The following is a 15,850-nucleotide window of genomic DNA, read 5'->3' as shown; positions in this document are numbered from 1 at the left end:
GAGTTCAAATTAGTATGGTTTAACTTGGCCTTGGTTGATACTATACTGTTATAGCCTGAGCTAAAAATGGTGAACATACCTATCAACAGTCCAGAATATTTTAGAATATTCATGATTTTGCCTCATATGTTTTCCCTGTCTTCCAAAAAAATGTTTGATTTTTCTGGTAGATCACTAAAGATTACAATTAATTAATAATGGTAGAATTAGAGTTTCATATTTTCTGTTGTTAAGTAAATGCAGTCTTGATGCAAAGCCTGTCATTCTATTAACTTTTTAAAGAAATAAGAGTAATTTTAAACATTAACCCTGATTTTGGGGCTCCCCCATTATCTTTGGCTTTGTTAGGAATTTTTGAGCAAACAAGTCGAGATGTATACTGGTGAAACCAGCAGCTCAATCACACTAAAGTCCATGGTTATGTATCATGATAAAAGTAACACCGAAAAGATGTACTTTTTGCCAAAATGTAAACAGTCCCATGCCGATGAGAGCTAAATTCCGTACCCCAACTCTTTGTCACTTAATGAACTGGAAGCAGTGATGGCAAGTGGAGTGCAGGAAGAGGTGGACTTGTAGATGCTTAAGCTATGGAAAAGAACAAATATAACTGTGATTAGAATACTGGTGAGATACGACAACATGTACTACCGTGTTGCATCATGGGAGTGACATGGTAGAACACATGCTGTCATGGAGTACATGCAACATCTCACTTTTGTCCTTACAAAGGGCATGCTGATAGTTTTAGAGGAATGCACCAACACAGCATAGTGTCAAGATTTATTTATTTATTAACATTTGTTTACCAGGAAAGTTCAACTGGACCACTACAGGCCCCTGTGAGGAGGAGACTTGGAGAAAAGCTCCACAATTAACAGATGTTACATGTCGTCATACAGTACAATCCAGTACGCAACAGCAAATGTTAAATATCACACACAAAATATAAAAATTAGTTCATCAAGGAGTAAAGCAGAAAACAACTGGATCCTTGAAATGATTATCTTCCACTGTGTTTTGGTTTAGTTTTACTAAGAATGTTAATGTTAAGAACCTCCTTTAGGTTAATAGACTGATGCAACAGAAAAGGTGTAGGGTGTTAGTACTAGACAGCAAATTGTTTGGTAAGAACTTCTAGGTGTAGTTAAACTACTGGTATTTTTTTTGAAAATCCCAAAAGCTTAGATTATGCAAGAAGACCCAAAGGGTGCTACTGATAAGAGGATAAATCAATAGAGTTGTAGCAGCATTTAGCCAGGAGAAGTCTGACAGGAGCATAGTTTGGAATCCAACAGGTAGGCACAAAGGTTTGCTATGAAGTATTTCTGATTTGTCTTGATTGGGGAAAGTATTCTGACATCGGGCTACATATGAGGAATATATTGGCAATTTGGATTACCATCTTTGTAAAATGGAGTGCTGCTGATGTTATAATGCAACAGATCATCCTAAGAATACTTAACCTTTCTGCTTTGCAGCTGATATTATCACATCAGGCAGTGCACTGTATATGTTTTGACAGGTATGCCTAAGATGCTTGTAGCATAGTATCTCCCATCATTTTACCATCATCATTTAACTGTAGCTTCCTGGTGTCTCAGTGTACAGTGCCAAGTTGTGTTATTTTATCTGATATTGCTGAGTTAAATAATTCATCTTATTGCCAAATATAATCCTCTATCGTTGCTGTTAGAATACTTTACAACCCTTGGGACTGATGCTACTAGTGATTCAGTATCATTACTATTTTATTATTTTGGCAGCCTGTACTCACAAAATATTATTGAGATGAAGAACTCAACCAGATAACACGGACATGTTGAACTCAGTGGTAATTTGAGGGTCTGCTGGCTGATTTGCAGGGGGCTACAGAAGCTCTTACATTGATTTGTTTTAACACTGTAAATAGGGACATGTAGGTGGCAAAAGCAACTGAGCCAATGTCATTAATAGCTTAGAAATTAAAGGAATCCTTATACACACCACATAACATGAATTATATATCAGTGGCTTCCCCGTGAAAGCAAAGGTTGAGCTTTAGCTGTTTTTGTTGTTAGTGACAAATAATACAAGCCAAAAAGAAAAAAGTAATTATATGCTTTAAGGTAGTAATATAGTTTTCTAATTATATCATTGATGCATTTTATGCACACATGCATGTGTACACACATTATCTCTGTCTCTCTCTGTCTCTTTATATATAAGTAAGAATGTGTATATGTATATATATATATATATATATATATATATATATATATATATATATGCATGTGGGTAGACAGATAGCTAGATGAATAGTTGCAGAGTATTTGGCTGAATACTCAACAAATGACCATTAAGTGTAGGTGCTTTTTTTCGCTAAATATTTGAATGATGCCATGCATGCCAGAGTAAGTTGCTCTGTGTAGAATAATTGTCCTTTTGTAAAGTCTGTGAGGCTCTTGAGTTGGTATGTACAAGTAAGAGGGTATAGGAATAAAATTCCCCATATGTAAAAGCAGTTTTCTTGTGTGTGTGTGTGTGTGTGTGTGTGTGTGTGTGTGTGTGTGTGTGTGTGTGTGTGTGTGTGTGTGTGTGTGTGTGTGTTAGTTGTTTTAATATTGGTTATATTGGGTTGTTTTATGTGCATGTGTTTTTGTGTTTTTACAATGTTCCTCCATTCAATAGTCACTGTTTTGGTCTCTACTATTTGATGATTGACATTGCAAATATGCAATCATTACAAATATAATTCTATATATATATATATAAAATATGTGTGTGTGTGTGTGTGTGTGTGTGTGTGTGTGTGTGTATACGTTGGTGTTTTGGCTGGAAATAATTTATTAGCAAAGCAAAACAGTTTCTGCATTGCTGATTAACCTTCTTTTAAGGATATTATCAACTTGAGGAGACAGTGGCTACTAAGAGAATGAGCAAGGAATAAGTGAGCTAAAGACGGCGGAGGCTTAAGACTTTCTGTATTAGTTAGATCTGGAACCAATCTTTTAATGAAGGCAAACTGTACACAGTTGCAGTGCCATGTAGCTGTTATATATATCAAAGCACCATTTTGCAGCAGAATTTTTCTTTTGGTGCCATGTTACTGGCATATCTACTTTGTAGATTAATCTGTTTGCAGTTAGAGGTATAAAAGAGCTGATTTAAATCAAAGGGCATTTATAACAGACCATCTCCTCCGGCAAAAACTAAATGTTCCTTTTCTGTGGATGTAGCCAAAGAATCGCTTTTTATTTTTTTATTTTTTATTTTTTTATTTTTTATTATTTTATTTTTTAAGTATTAATATTATTCTTATTTTCTTTCTTTCTGTTTTTTTTTTTTTTGGAACTGGATGTTAATCTTATTGAAAGAATTTATATTCATAAAACTGGAAGCACAATAAAAGGGATACGACTAACTTCAGTACCATGAAACAAATCAATATTGGAAAAAAGTGGTTCTGGAAATAGTATGCTCAGCCCCAATTAATTCCAAGACTGCATAACCTCAGAGAATACACATTCAAATGCATGAAGCCTCCTTATGTTTCTGTTGCTCTTCAGTACGGATGATGAATACACTTCCAACTAATTATTCATTCAGAAAACGAACTTTCAAAAGTAAGTAGTGTGGTACATGCATATTCATCAGCAAACATTCTGACAAATATCTCTAGATCATTTTTCCTAGTAGTTACATATTACTCTGGAAATAGCTTCCTCTTCTTTCATTTCTTCTGTAAACAGCACTATAGGCCAATCCTAAAGATAAGAATTTATTTGCTGTTAACAACATAATCACTACAAATAATAGTGATGATTATCACTGGCCAGATTAGAGCGGACCGGCAATGAAAGTGTATGGGAACCTAGACGATCCAATATGGACTAACATTTTTGCCAAATGATTACGGTAATAGGTGTGGCTTCAGCTCTCGTAGCATAGGTTCATAGGTTTATTGGTTCACAACCACCAGGGCCTTTATAAGCCTAGTCAGGCAATCCAACCCAATTGTGGCCCTGTGTATCATGGGTGTATATTTGAAGGGGGTATGTGAGTTCAGAAGATTCTAGAGGTTTTGGGGAGTATGTTAGTCTGGGCATTGCTGTCCACCTCTGAGCGTTACAGACATGAGGATCAGACCTGGGGTGACTTTCCAATTTCCCATCCATTGGTCAAGGTTGTGTTTAAATAAGGTTAGGGATGGACTCGGTTTAACATGGATGGGCAGCCTGTTCCAGAGAACGGGGATCCTGTCAGACACATCTGTCTCATCAACATGTCTTATTTATGTCACAAGCTAAATGTAAATCTCTGGATCTCGTGGCTTTAATGCTATTCATTTTGCAAATGTGCAAAAGGTCCATCGGACTTGGATCTGACGTTGCCTTGTATGCCAGGCATAGATCGCCTCTCATAGTCTGCAGTAGTGAACAAGAAAGAGAAGAAAGCCAGAGAAAGACCAAGGAAGAAAAAAGAAGTGAAAAACTGAAAAATGGTAGGAAAAGAAATGTAAATTAACAATCTGATCACTGAGAGAACAAAGATTTTACGTATATGTTCCAGCAGTTATCCAAGAGGAAGGGAGGGTGATGGTGTCTAACATGACAATATACAGCCCTGAGCATTTATTGCTACAAAAACAATATTGAAAAAAAAAAGAAAAAGATCCACATCTAATATCCCCAATAATAGCACAGAGGAATGCACTGATCAATTCATTTTACAAACTATTTTTTAAGCTATACGGTCTTCAGCCACCCCTGTTGTACCCAACGGCATCCCCACCAGCAGTGGAATACAACTACAGTGACAGCAATGAGGAATACATACATAGTTCATTAAAGAAAATCAGCCGAGAGTGGTGTATTTTGTAGATAATTTTAATCTGTAGAGAAATGAGAAGCTTCTTAATGTTCCTTTAGTCTTGTACCATTGCTTAGTCATGATAATTGAAGGTTATATTTACTTTTAATATTTTATACTTCAGTTAAGGATTTTATTAGGCAATTTGAACAGACTGTTATGGTTATTAGCATTAGATTTGTATAATTTAAGTAAGGATTGCTAAGCTGTATTCAGTAAGAAAACGGAAATTAACTTCCATATGTATTTATGCATTCCTTCCATGAAAGATTTTTATGTGCTTGTACATGTAGCCAATCAAGGGAAACTAGTCAGTGACTTTATTATTATAGCATAGATTACTGAATTTCTTTATATAAAAGAATGATGCCATTTAAGATGGTTTATAATATCAGAACAAAAGAGTGCCTAGGAAATAGGTTCCATCTGAGTAGTTATAAAAAGTTGGTCAGTAAATATTTAGACATGTTATATGAGTGGAAAATCTCTATATTGTATGCACACTAAATGTTATACTACTGGAAATCTTTATATTGCATGCACATAAAATTTATAAAGGATTAACTTACAGTGCAATAACGTGTACTTGGTAAAGACATTCTAATAATGATAAAATGGACTCAAATCAAATAAACGTAACACAGTGAGCATTATCGTGGCAAAGGTCATCATTTTTCTTCCCTCTCATCTGCTCCAGTCCATTCAAAATCCAAATAATGAGAGCTAATTTCCTTCAGAGTGGCTAAATGATCAGCAATTTAATCAATATATTTCGGATGTTATAACTATTGGCAGTACACCTCTGCTGGATACACAGCCTTACTTTGCAAGAGGTATGCATTCAAGTATTCTATTTTCAATGATGTGAAGCTTTTCACAACAAAAATCCTTAGCTGAGTTGTATTCTGATTTATTTGCACTATATTTGTGGCCTAGCTGCAGTTTTCGGAAGTGCCGTAGGTCGCATATCCTTATAAGTCATGACATATAAACCGTGGCTGCTATTTCTAAGAACATCTCTTTCGTCTTTATTGTCAACCGCTTTTTATATAGTTTGAAATAAATGTAAAGGAAAGAGGTAACATATATTTATTCATTCTGTTACTGTATGTCTTGCTTATCCACTGGCTCTTTTTCAAGGAAGAAAATATCCCCAGCGAAACACATTATGATTATAATTACAGAAATATGTAATAAATATAGCAATAAGCATTGCATTTGCAGCAAACATGAAATGAGACTTTAATAACCATGTCTCCATTTTCTGAGAACTGATGTTATGCTTTACAGTGTCATGGGGATGCTAGACTCTCTCCCAACAACCAGTGGGCACAAGGCATTAAACCTTTTCTGGACATGGTATCAGTCTATCACTGAGGACATGGTTTCTCTCACTCAGATATTAAATGCACGACTACAGGCCATTTGGAAGTAAATCAAAGACTTACAGAAAACACATACACAGACAGGCATGCAGACTCTGCACAAAAGGTACCCAAGCTGAGAATCAGACTGCAGAACATCTTCTTGTGAGGCAACAATGTGTCTCTCTGCACCACTGTTCTACTAATTAATAAAATGTTTATGTATATATATTTATACTAAACAGCAGTTGTATATGCAGAGTAACTTGTACATGGGTTTGGTATGTTTGGTTAAAAAAAAGGGATTAATACTTAGTAGCTATGAGTGACTCAAATATTAGCAAAGATTTTGTAATAAGTACATTATGCCCTCTATATAGTCATCCTCAGTACTTCTGTGGAATACTGACAACAGACTCCAAAAATGGTTTTGGAATATCTGTCCCATATGAATTTGAGAAGTTTAACAATGTCCAGGAAGGCATTAACTTTTAACAACATAAGTGTAAACTCCACAGTGCCAAAATGTAAGACACAAACAGCAGTTGCATTATTTTTTTATCTCGTTACATGATTTTTCTTTACCTAATTGTCACATGAGTGCATTTGGATTTCTGTACTCTTGCTGAAAACCATGACTCAGTGTGGGTATCACGGGATTTATCCGGATTCACTTCAGAATGTTGAAGTTTGAAAACTTTGAATTTCATATGGTCAAGACCACATGATCGAAGTTTCAAAACCTCGAAATTCTGAAATGAATACAAAAAGAACACAAAACTGTGTTCCTCAACATTTTTGCAGGGCATCCCCCACACCCCCCGCTATTTAAATATACCAACTCCGAGATCGCACTACAGCGAGGAAAAGGAAAGATTCCCTATCGCTCACTGCATGGAGATCTCCATTCAGAACATTCAAAGTTTTAAAACTTTGATCATATAGTCTCGGCCATATGAAATTCTAAGTTTTCAAACTTTGGCATTCTGAAGTGAACCCGATTTACCACAGCTGGAATGGTTTGATCATGATGCTTTAGTCTTCTCACACCACGTCATCTTCTGTTTGCTGATGTACTGTGCATGCTTGCAGACTTCATCGGTGCAGTGTAACAGAAGTGACGGAAAAAAGAGCATCTCCATTGCTGCTTTTTTTTTTTTTTTTTTTACTATTTCAAAAAAAAAAATCAAAGATTTTACGAGGGACAGCACAAAAATATGAGAAAAATAAGACATGTTTTTGTTTCTTTAGTTGTGCACAAAGTACCTGATTTTTCCCTTATTTTGCTCTGTGCATGGTAAAGAGGTTTGCAATGCTGTTATCCATCATATGCCAGTAGAAAGTCTGGCCAGTCATTGGTGCAGCAGCAGTTAGACATTTTTTCTATTCTCAGTTTACAATGGACATGCTTGTTGGGCTGTCCAATTAGCATGCTCGTTTTTAAATGGTAATGCCCCTTTATTGTATAATTTTCCTTGAATTTGTTTAACACTTGGAGATAGCTAGATCAAAAGCAAAAGATTTGTGTGTATGTAAAAAAATGTGCTTTTTAGGCTGTCAAGAGTCACTGTGCCGTATGCAACCACTTATCAAGAGGCCGAAGACCTCTATGCACATACAATAGGAATATCCTATTAATATATGGTGCATCCCTTCTCTGGTATCAACAGCACCGGCCCTAGAAATAAGTGGAAGTAATCAGAAATATATTTAGCTATAATCTAGCACAGTAAATAGTATGGTAATAAAATTAACTGAGAGTAAACCCAAATGTTGCTTCATCATTGCTTCCCCATTTCACACAGACCACTAATCTCTTTTAGCCTTTTAGATTGCTTGTCTCTACAAAAACAGGAAACTGCATCACGCTGGGATGCATTTAGCTGCAGGCTTATTTTAGACTTTATATAACGGATTAAGGCTTTCAACACAAGTTTCTAATCAACTGAAAAACCATATGCAAGTGAATTTTTATTATACTTCAAGATTGTTAATCAAAATGAAAAGTTACTGAGCATTTTTTAAATGATTATTTCTTTTGTAAAAAGCAAGTTAATAATTTAAACAGCTTAGTGAGCAGAGTGCTATTTGCTCATTATGCATGACTACTATGCACTTTAATGTTACTTCAGCCAATGAAGCCTCCTATCATGTTATACTTTCTGAACTATGTCACCAACAAACTATTTATGGGCAGGATGACACAGATCACAAAGACAGTATTGTTTAATGTATTTATGTATGTTATCAGTGCCTCTCCCCTAACCATTCGCAATTTAATGCATCCTAGTGGTCTTGCTCAGTCTCCAAAACAAGATAAAGAGGACAGAAGTGTCCAGGAAGGGTGCTATTCTGATGGTAAAAGAAGCTATTTTCCCTCTTTGGCCTTCTCTTTACTTATACTCAGTTGTCAGTCTGATGACTCATGGTAATTGTTTTTAATATGCAAAGTAACTTGAAATGTTTTACCGGGCAAGAGTGTGTTTTTATGTCACTTTTATATTACTTTATCTTTATTTTGGGGGATTTTTCGAGTTTATTGTCTTAATCTTGTTTGAACTGGATTTATGTAGGAAGGAAATCAATGTCTAGCTGATTTCACAGTGAATAAGCTTCCAAATGAAATGTTGTTCATATGGTATGTGTAAACGGGGAAGGGACAGGTCTGGCAAGAAATCCATTACAGTAGGTGGCAGTAAGAAAAAAAAGTGCATTTTGAAGAGGAAGCCCCATTTTCCATCAACCCCCCCCCCAGATATAACTGTTGAAAAATAATACCATGAAATGGTGAAAAGAAAATGGATTATCAAAGTGTAATCTCAGAATATAGCTGAATAAGTTAAACCCTTATGGGTTTCAGGGAGTTGTTTTTTGGGATGCAAGAATTCCAAGAAGTTGTTAAATGGCAGATTGCCTCCAAACATGATGCAAGCAGCTTCCTGATTTGTGGAATGATATCATCCTGTACTAGATAGGAGTACCCTCATTTCTGGAGAGTGAAATAAGTGGCTTCCACATACAGCACCTGTCTTACTATCTCACACCCATTTTCAGTTACATATTTGCATATGTAAGTACAGTAATCACAGGCTAAACAAATCATCTTACCTCACAGAGCAACATACCACATCAGGCTTCCTGTCACCCATATATTCCTAAATACAGTGATGGAGATATATAGGAGTTTTTGCTGTCCTACCGAGTTCTAAATGCCTTGATGGAGATGTATAGGCTATCTAAAACCCAGTTGAGTGACTTCATCTTGGCATATACTGTGCAGGCAGGTGCATGAATGTGTTCATAACACAACAAGGAACGCTTTATACAGGATGCCTGTAGATATGCAATGGCATTGCTGAGCTACAGTGTCTCAGGTCTTCCAAATCCAGGGTAACTCTGCTGCACTATTTAGGGAGTGTCATCTGCTTTCATTCCTGTGTTGCACAGTACTCTGCTCTAAACCATGAGTGCTTTCTGCAATGTCTATTTGTTACACCTCTACAAGTGTCTGTATTCACAAGGCACATGCTGTTTATTATTACGTAATGCAGATTTCCTCCTTCCTCTTCAAGAGTTATTCACAGATACTCCACCTCCCTTGTAGAACTGTCCCCAGCTGTAGTTTGCAGACTGTAGTGGTTTTAGTGCACCTTCATAGAAATTTAACATGCTGATGATATTCCACACTTTGGAGTTGACTGTTTTTATAGTTTGCTTGCATTACATCATGCATGAGGGTACTGTCATTCTAACAGTATGTGTTTTTCGTGATCATTTGGCCTTGTCAGTTTTCTTGAAGTATTTGGAGGCCTTCTAACAGAATTCTGTTGTGTTGCATAACTCAGTGCTCTGTTCCAACAGGTAGATACTTCTTAGCCTGCACTTGCCAGAACACTTTAAACTACTGAGCTCCTTTATTTGACAAGTACCTACTGGTGGATTATGTGTAAACGACATAACCCAAAATGGGAGGGAGGCAGCAAGGTGAAGTAATGGCTGTTTACCTAAATGATATTACCTGTTCTCAACTTGTGAGGTGGTGAAGACCGAGTATTAAAGGAGAGGGGAACATTTAGGAGGAATAGAAGCAAAAGAAATGAAAAGCCATATAAAGGTAAAGACATCATATGCCTGTGCCTCACTGTTTCCCCTTCTAAACCTTAACTACTGGGATTTGCCTTGTCCTGCCAGGCTGGCAGTACTGCATGAAGGAGAAAGGCTGTGGGTTGCTAACAAGCTATGTTGGGTAGACCCAAGTTCGGTTCTTATAACCACTATGAAACAGTTCCTAAGAAAGAAGTGGGATATGAAGATGAGGCTTCATTGGCTGAAAGAGGATGTGAAGGGTGGTAAAACATAAATAAGGTGATGACGAGGATTGTGTAGGATACTTGGACAGGATGAACAGAATGGAGTAGTAGAAAGTTATTCTTAAACAAGTCAGTTTTGTATGAAAGCCTAAAATACCTTGTCAGAGAGTTTATTCAGTTTGGCTTTGACTGTGAGCAGTTGTCTAAATACTTCAGAAGCGTAGAAGTATCAGGCTGAAAGGGTATGAGGAAGCCATGTGAAAGACAGAGCTGCAGAATTCATAACTTATCCCTGTTCTGAAAAAAGAACAATGTGGCAGGATACTATCATAGGAGGCAGAAATGGGAATACATCAGAAAAATTGGACAGCAGAAGACATGAAATGGGAAATTATATAAAAGTAAGCAAAGTGGAGAATGACAGGACACAGGGTCAGATGAGTTATCACTGATGTGCTCAGAAAGTTGCCAGCTATGACAGATGGGATTCTGACAAGGAGCATACTTACCTTGAACACCAGGTCTGTACTGTGAGACTGGAGGTTCCCCAGTTGTCCATTAAGGAGGAGTACATGAACCAGTAGAATAAGAATGGAGAAGTTACCTCACTCATGTCCTTGAGAGATAAGGAAAGGTATTCTGGAGGTTAGACAGGCTTCACAGCGCTAATAACTTATCAGTCAGATGTCAGATCTGATGCAGTCTGGTCATGGCTGACACAAACAAGAGAAGCCAGAAGATTTGCATATGTGAATTACAGCAAAGTTTTTACATAGCAAACCAGCTCTGTTGGCATATAGGTAGCCTACACTTTGTCCCAGGTGAGCCTAGTTTAATTAGCAGGACCAGCACCTATTTGCAAAGAAAAGCAGAATGACAAGTTGAGTCTGTCTGGGTGGGAGGCAGGGCAGAGTGATGTGTCAGTATAAAGGTGCACCATCCTTGGAAGTCCCGGTTGACATCAGTACTCAGGGGTGGTGGCCGTGCTTGGCTTGTGGGTGGTTTACAGGCAAGCATTACCACCTTAAGGGATGCTTTTAGATCACTACTCATAACATGCATCGGCCTATGAATAGCAGTGCTAGGATTCATCTGGCTAGGGCCATACCATAGGAGTCACTACCCTACAGCATGTGGCAATAGTGACTCTAGCTGGTCCTCTCCACCCTACATCAGCTGTGCTTATCCAGTTCAGGGTTCCTGAACACATACCAGCAAGAAATGAATGTAGAGACAACCCCCCCAAAAAAGCAAGTATTTTGGAATCACCATCATCATCTTCTTCGGCTGTTCCCATTAGGGATCACCACAGGGGATCATTTGTTTCAATTTCTTCCTGTCCTCTGCATCATGCTCATTCACACCAACTGCCTGCATGTCCTCTCTCAGCACATCCATAAACCTTATCTTAGGCCTTCCTCTTTTCCACTTACCTGGCAGCTCCATCCTTAGCATCCTTTTCCCAATATACCCAGCATCCCTCCTCAGCACATGTCCAAACCAACGCAATCTCGCCTCTCTTGCTTTGTCTCCAAACTCTCCAACCTGAGCTGACCCTCTAATATACTGATTCCTAATCCTGTCCATCCTAGTCACACCCAGTGAAAATCTTAACATCTTTAACTCTGCCACATCCAGCTCTGACTCCTGCCTTTTTGTCAATGCCACCATCTCCAACCCATATAACATAGCTGGTCTCACTATCCTCTTGTAGACCTTCCCTTTCCCTCTTACTGGTACCCGTCTGTCAGAAATCACTCCTGACACTCTTCTCCACCCATTCCACCCTGCCTGTACCCTCTTCTTCACCTCTCTTCCACACTCATAATTTCTCTGAACTGTTGATCCCAAGTACTTAAACTCATCCACCTTTACCAACTCTACTCCCTGCATTCTCACCATTCCTCTACCCTCCCTCTCATTTACACACATATATTCTGTTTTAGCCCTGCTGACCTTCATTCCTCTCCTCTCTAAAGCATATCTCCACCTCTCCAGGGTCTCCTCAACCTGGTCCCTACTCTCACTACATATAACAATGTCATCTGCAAACATCATAGTCCACGGGGCCTCCTGTCTGATCTCATCTGTCAACCTGTGCATCACCACTGCAAATAAGAAAGGGCTCAGAGCTGATCCTTGATGTAATCCCACCTCCATCTTAAATGTATCTGTCACTCCCACCGCAGTCCTCACCAATGTCACACTACCCTCGTACATATCCTGTACCACTCTTACATACTTCTCTGCCACTCCCAACTTCCTCATACAATACCACAACTCCTTTCTAGGCACCCTGTCATATGCTTTCTCTAAGTCCACAAAGACACAATGCAACTCCTTCTGACTTCTCTGTATTTCTCCAACAACACTCTCAGAGCAAACATTGCATCTGTAGTGCTCTTTCCTGGCATGAAACCATACTGCTGATCACTAATCATCACCTCCTTTCTTAACCTAGCTTCCACTACTCTTTCCCATAACTTCAAGCTGTGACTGATCAGTTTTATCCCTCTGTAGTTACTGCAGCTTTGCACATCACCCTTATTCTTAAAGATAGGTACCAAAACACTTTTTCTCCACTCCTCAGGCATCCTCTGACTTTCCAAAATTTCATTAAACAATCTGGTTAAAAATTCCACTGCCATTTCTCCTAAGCACCTCCATGCTTCCACTGGTATGTCATCTGCCAACAGCCTTTCCATTCTTCATCCTCTTCATAGCTTTCCTTACTTCCTCCTTGCTAAACTGTTTCACTTCCTGATTCACTATCCCCACATCATCCAACCTTCTCTCTCTCTCTCATTCTCTTCATTCATCAGCCCTTCAAAGTACTCTTTCCATCTACTCAACACACTCTCCCTGCTTGGGAGTACGTTTCCCTCACTATCCTTTATCACCCTTACCTGCTGCACATCTTTCCCAGCTCAGTCCCTCTGTCTAACCAATTGGTACAGGTCCTTTTCTCCCTCTTTAGTGTCCAGTCTCTCATACACATCTCCATATGCCTTATCCTTAGCCTTCGCCACCTCTCTCTTCACCATGCACCTCATCTCCTTATACTCATGTCTACTTTCTTCATCTCTTTGACAATGCCACTTCTTCTTCACCAGCCTTTTCTTCTGTATACTCTCCTGTACTTCCTCATTCCACCACCAGGTATCCTTGTCCTCCTTCCTCTGTCTAGATGTCACACCAAGCACCTTTCTAGCAGTCTCCCTTACTAGCTCTGCTGTAGTTACCCAGCTATTCAGTAACTCTTCACTGCCTCCCAGTGCCTGTCTTAACTCTTCCCTGAACTCCACCTCACAATCACCCTTTTTTAACTTCCACCATTTAATCCTTGGCATTGCTTTCACACTCCTCCTCCTCTTCTTGATCACCAACGTCATCCTACAGACCACCATTCTATGCTGCTTAACTACACTTTCCCCTGTCACCACTTTACAGTCTCCAATCTCCTTCAGACTGGCCCTCCTACATAGGATTTAATCCACCTGTGTGCATCTTCCTCCACTCTTGTACGTCACCCTATGCTCCTCCCTCTTCTTAAAATACATATTCACCACAGCCATGTCCATCTTTTTGCAAAATCCACAATCATCTGACCTTCTGCATTCCTCTCCTTAACACCATACCTACCCATCACTTCATCATCCCCTCTGTTCACTTCACCAACATGCCCATTGAAGTCTGCTCCAATCACTAGTCTCTCACCCTTGGGTACACTCACCACCACTTCATCCAACTCACTCCAAAATTTTTCTTTCTCATCCATCGCACACCCAACTTGTGGAGCGTATGCACTAACAACATTCATCATTACACCATCAATTTCAAGTTTCATAAACATCATTCTATCAGACACTCTCTTCACCTCCAATACACTCTTGGCATACTGTTCCTTTAGGATAACCCCTACCCCATTTCTCCTGCCATCCACACCATGATAGAACAATTTAAACCCGCCTCCTATACACCTGGCCTTACTTCCCTTCCATCTGATCTCTTGCGCGCATAACATATCAAGCTTCCTTCTCTCCATCATATCAGCTAGCTCTCTCCCTATACCAGTCATACTGCCAACATTCAAAGTTCCTACCCTCACTACTGCACTCCTAACCTTCCTCCTCTCTTCCTGCCTTTGGGCATGCCTTCCCCCTCCTCTTCTCCTTCAGCCAACAGTAGCCCAATATCCGCCAGCACCCTGTTGGCTAACAGTACTGGTGGCGGTCATTGTTAACCCGGGCCTTGACTGATCCGGTATGGAAATATGAAATGTTTTCCACATAAGTCATTTGGCAGAGGTTTTACACCGGATGCCCTTCCTGATGCAACCCTTCCTATTTATCCTGGCTTGGGACCGGCACAAAGAAATGCACTGGCTTGTGCGTCCCCAGTGGCTGAGTTTATTTTGGAATCATGCAATTACAAAGAAATATTCAACTGGATAAAGGAGGGGCTTCAATACTTTCAGAAATTACTTTAGTCATAAAACAAGTCTGGATTAAATAAATACATAAACTACTTACTTTAATCAACTTTTCTAGATTTAATTGCAAACGCAGGTTGATCGTAAAAGTTTAAAAGCAATAATATTTTAATATTAGCTGTGTTGGAAAATTGAAAGGGAAATTGCAGCTGTAATATCAACAGACAATTATATAACCCCAGAGCCACAATGGATAGCATTTATACTCACAGAACATTTTGGTGCAAATGTCACAGTAGGCAAAGATATATGTCAGATTGTTAAAGAGAGACATTGCTTATATAGTAACAGACATGAAAACTGCTGCTCCAGATAAAACTGGAAGCTCAGTAGCAGGATAGGCTAACATACCTGGTGGTTTCCTGTACAAAATCAAGAGAAACCTAACTTACCTGTTCTCATTCACTGACAGGGGGTACTGCTGCTTATTCACAAAGGGGAGGGGTCTGTTCTCATTCACTGACAGTGTGTACTGCTGCTTATTCACAAAGGGGAGGGGTCTGTTCTCATTCACTGACAGTGTGTACTGCTGCTTATTCACAAAGGGGAGGGGTCTGTTGTCATTCACTGATAGGGTGAACTGCTGCTTATTCACAAAGGGGAGTGGTCTGTTCTCATTCAGTGACAGTGTGTACTGCTGCTTATTCACAAAGGGGAGGGGTCTGTTTTCATTCACTGACAGCATGTACTGCTGCTTATTCACAAAGGTGAGGGGACTGTTCTCATTCACTGACAGGGTGTACTGCTGCTTATTCACAAAGGGGAGGCGTCTGTTCTCATTCACTGATAGTGTGTACTGCTGCTTATTCACAAAGGGGAGGAGTCTGTTCTCA

The 15,850-nt window shown here is 39.0% G+C and overlaps 1 protein-coding gene across 1 annotated transcript in view; it reads left to right on the top strand.

Annotated features, from left to right (window-relative positions):
* Positions 1-15,850, top strand: part of NEURL1B (neuralized E3 ubiquitin protein ligase 1B) — a 305,897-nt gene that overhangs the window by 240,389 nt on the left and 49,658 nt on the right. The window lies entirely within an intron of this gene.

The sequence above is a fragment of the Protopterus annectens genome, chromosome 4.part0 (genome assembly GCF_019279795.1).
Source record: "Protopterus annectens isolate FY-2018-M chromosome 4.part0, PAN1.0, whole genome shotgun sequence".
In the NCBI taxonomy this organism is placed as follows: Eukaryota; Metazoa; Chordata; order Ceratodontiformes; family Protopteridae; genus Protopterus; species Protopterus annectens.
This window is presented reverse-complemented; position numbering and strand designations above follow the sequence as displayed.